The following is a 4,901-nucleotide window of genomic DNA, read 5'->3' on the forward strand; positions in this document are numbered from 1 at the left end:
GTAGAATTTTTGATGCTAAGTCCATAGCATACTTGTTACCTTAGGCCCAAAGTCCTCTTTTTCAAAAAAGGTTTTTTCCACTTGGGCCTATAATAGCAATCAGGTTATGGTCTTATGAACCTTTCAAGTTAAGATGTACCTTTGGATTTAGGGACAAACCTCTTATATATGAGAACTTCTTTTATCCCAAAATATCTTAAGGTATACCATAGCTTTAGGGTCATCCCTTTCATTTTTACACATTTTATTTGTTCCTTAGAATTAAGTGAACACATGATATATGGTTGAACAAATAAGCGATATAAAGGGTATCCTTTGTGATAGGGTCTAGGATTTCTCTAGTATGGGTAGGTTCCCTAAGGCTAAAGGGATAGATAAGTAGGTCATTCACAACTAGGTAGGCTATGATTCCAACCGAGGGCCTAAGTGGACCCCATATTAGATTGGTAGCAAACTTTTAACATACTCAAAGCCCATTATAGGCGATAACATCGATTATGAGTTGGTGGGATGAACTCCGGAAGATTTGGGCCCGAATGGAGCCTTCCATCCTTCTAATCATCACCAACCAAGGTTAAGGGACAAAAGAAACCAAGTGTTGTGTGTGCAAACAAGTATTGAAATAGTTTTTATCAAAGTTAAGAAATAAGACACATAGGAATTAAACTCACCATCCTCAGTGAAGTCACCACTGTGGGCACAAGGGGTTTTTTGGAGTTGCCACCTAGTTTTTACAATGGTCTAGGAACCATATATATATATATATATATATATATATATATAACGTCCTCTTGAGGAAGAACCTTTGATATTACTACCAGAGATATGGGTTCGGATTTTAGGTACGTTCTTGGGAAGGTATTAGGCACCCAAGACTGCCCAACCCTAAGGTTGGCCTCCCATCATTGTGTCTTATGTCTTAACCTTATTAAAGACATGTTCATCACTTGTATCTATACTCACACATACACTAGCATACATTTAAGCATACAACATAGCATCATTATCCCAAAATACATACTTATCTATAAAGCAAAAGGAAGCCAAACCACACATGTATACAAACCCTAGCACTCATCTAGCATGTGAAAACCCTATCATACATCAAAAAAAAGGCAGCAACTTAATCATGGTAGCAAGGTATCATGGCAATCACAAAATTATATAAAGCATACAATTGAGATTAAAAGAAATAAAATGAACATTCAAACAATATATATCATCAAATGCATGTTCATACCAATGCATGACTTACCTTTACTATCCCTTTCAACAACACAACACCTATAGCATCATGTATGGACATGTGAATGCATGTTTATGGCATTAAAAGGAAAGAAAACCCTAATCTAGCATACGAGGGATAAACAACAAATAAAGCATGTGAAACAGAGACTCAGATACATATACACATATGAAAAGGGTTTAAATAGAGGCAAGATATGTGAAAAAAACAAACCAATCAAAATAGAAATCCGAATTAGGGTTTCTGGGAAAATGCCTACGTACCCAAACAGAGGCCTGCGTACGCATGCTTATGACATGCATGTGTGGGATTGTTCAAAAACCCCTAACCTAGAAACACGAAACATAAAAATAGAACAAAAACAAAAACCCTAATTCTAACAACCAAACATGCTCAGAACATAAAAAGAACTGTAAAACTAACCTAAACAAATATGCATAAATATAAATTAAGCAATAAAACAGGCTAAAATAAAGATTAAAGGTAAAAGAGAAAAAGGATGGGTTTAGGGGATACATTAAACAAAAAGCTTTTCAAGCTTGATTTTTGACCGTTCCCTTCAGTCAAATATATCACAATTCAATAAAACAGTGATTAGAAATTGTAAACTCAAAGGATTGAGGCTGGAAAAGGTCTTAATAAGATAAAAATGAATTAAAGATATTTTGTGAAAAACTCCCTTTTGATTCACTATTTTCTAGAGAATCTTAGGTTTTCCCTTCGGATTTTCTGTGTGTTTTGAAAATGTACCATGTTAAGGCTTTATATGGTGGAAAAAATGGGGTTTGGAATGACTCCCAAGTGTGATCGTCCTAATTTGTGTCACCAAGTGACATCGGTTTCCCCATGTATGCATCACATATCAACGTGCATAATGCTTCGAGGGGATCCGGCTTGTCCTAACACAAGCATGTTGGCACACGTTGTATACATGAGTACGAAATCCTATCGATGCACCATAGTGCAACAAACGCAAACTCTGCCAGATTTTCGCCGTGAAAATGGGGCATCCCCCATTGTTGTATTTTCATGTCAAAAGCTTGGCGAGAATAGCATTTTATGTGTTATGACGCATTTGAGGTGAAGTGCTGCCGGATTTCCACCATGAAAATAAGGCAAAATGCAACCGAATTTTCACCATGGAAATTTGACAACGCTCCCAAACACACTTGGGAAGCATCAAACGAGACCACACCCTTTCCAAATCCAAACCTTAAAGCCCAATTCGCTTAAAGTCCCAAAAGCTAATGCCAATAGCTCGTTTTCAACTGCCAATGTGCGAAAATTATGATTTTATCAAAACAAAGAACTGTTTATGGACTGGCGTTGTGGGGTGCCTAACACCCTCCCCACACGTAACCAAACTTCCAAACTTAAGAATCAAGATTTTTTACCCATTCACATTATATTAAATAAAACGACCTTTTTCTTAGCCTAGGATTGGTAATAAAATCAAATAGAGTCAGGTGACCAATCACACCTAGAAAAACCCAATGACTGATGGCGACTTCACTTACACTTGGTAATTTACTTAAAATTGACTCATATTCCAGTCACACACCCGAGGTACGACACACCTCCATACCATTGCTCCACGGAAGTGCATGAGCGTCGCTACAATGGGTGGTCAAGCAGTTGCGAGGCGTTGACATATATCAATATAATTTCTAAGACTTCCATGCGACTATGAGATGATGAATCCTAAGTTAAAGATGTGTTTAATGCTTCCAATAAAGCATGTATAGTTAGATGTTTACCTCAGTAAAATATGAACTTGCTAGCTGCTCTAGTAGTACCACGTTATTCTATTCTTTTCAATGGAGAGAAATCCTAATTCAATCTAGGAAGACCAATCCCACTCCAATTAGTACTTTTAAATAAATTCAACTTTACATGTTAAATACATTTCCTACTTGGGCTGGAATTAACGTTTCTTATGAGGCTGGAATTTAAAACCCACTAAAACTTATCTCTTTAGCCTCCAAGAAGCCCAAAAAACTTAAATAAGCTTCCAAGACTTTAATTCCCAATTACACTTAAATTAAGGTTGTTTAGATAGACTAGAACTCTAAAGGATTCCAATAACACTTAAACTCCTAATCCAAATAGGTTTTAATCTCTTATCATTTCCCTCAACTGATAAGGAGACTAAAAGTTTAATATGAATAATCCACAAAATAACTCTCCATGTTACATCTTTTTTTTTTTTTTTTTTTTATTTGTAGATATCATAATATAAAATAATAACACCTTCAAAATAAATTAAATAATTCACCAATTTCACTTTAAAAGCAATTAAATTAAATTTAAGTGAGGCGGGTGTTACAAAAGTAAACCCTAATCTAGCATGTGAAGGACAAACAATAACAAAATATGGAGGTAGACACATATAAAGCATGAAAACAGGGCAAGACAGAAGCATATTGTACAAGTAGAATAGAGAAACAAAAGCAGAAAAGGTTTGGATTAGGGTTTTTGGGCAAGAGTATGCGTGCGCATACATAGGGCCTGCGTGCGCAGCCTAGTTGTATGCGTACGCATACTTCGAGTATGCGTGCACATCCTTAAAGCATACGTACACATACACGCCTCAAAACCCTAACCCAGAAACCAAGAACACAGCAGAACAGAAACTAAAATCTAGCAACCTAGCATGCTTAAAAACAGCAAGGGAATATAAACCTAAGCTAAACAAACATGTTATAACGTATATGAAAAACAAAACAAGGAAAAAAAGAAGATCAAAACAAAAAAGGAAAAAGAAAAGAGACTAGAACTTATACCTCAAAGCAACAAAGCTCTATAGCTTGATTTTGACCGTTCCCCTTAGTTAATCTATTCATAATCAAATAAAAGATAATTAATAAACTTGAAACTCGAAGATCAAGGCCAGAAAAGGCCTCAATCAGAAAAATATTGACTTGAGAGTGTTTTGTAAAAAACTCCCTCTTTGATTCACTATTTCTAGTGAATCTGATGTTTTCCCTAAGGATTTTGTGTGTTTTGAAAAAGCACCATGTATGGGTTTTTATAGCTGAAAAATTGGGGTTTGGAACGGCTCCTAGACGATGTGGGATTCATTTCAAAACCCAATTTTAATGTAGAAAAACTTGCCTTTCATAGTTTTTGAAACGCTAGCATGCGCATGCATGCCAGTGTATGCGTACGCATGCACGCGTACGTAGCTTTGGAACATGTGTGCACATACGCATGTATGTGTACGCATGCCCTAAGGTTTCCTGGCCTTAATTTTCCAAAATTGATATATTTAGTTCATGAAAAAGTTATATTTTTCCGAAAACACTTTCCTCAAGTCAATTTCAATCTAATAGAGTCCTAAACTAACCTTAGGCTTTAGAATTCCAACATCATTGGGGAATGGGGGCCCAAGTCGTAAGAAGTACAAAATGTAGTGTCTACAGATGCCTTGATACTATGTTTGGATGTTTTGGATATACTTGATGTTAATGCCTTGCCACCTTGTCTATGCTTCTGTTTGAGTGTAATAACATGCTTGTTTGGATCTGCCATAACGTTTCTACCCTTGGTTTATGTATGTTGCAATGCCATGATAGATGTATGTTAGGGTTTGGGATGAAATGTCATGTTGTTTGCTTAGATGTATGCTAGCGTGTGTTTAATTCTAGAATGCAGT

The sequence above is a fragment of the Quercus robur genome, chromosome 1 (assembly GCF_932294415.1).
Source record: "Quercus robur chromosome 1, dhQueRobu3.1, whole genome shotgun sequence".
NCBI lineage: Eukaryota > Viridiplantae > Streptophyta > Magnoliopsida > Fagales > Fagaceae > Quercus > Quercus robur.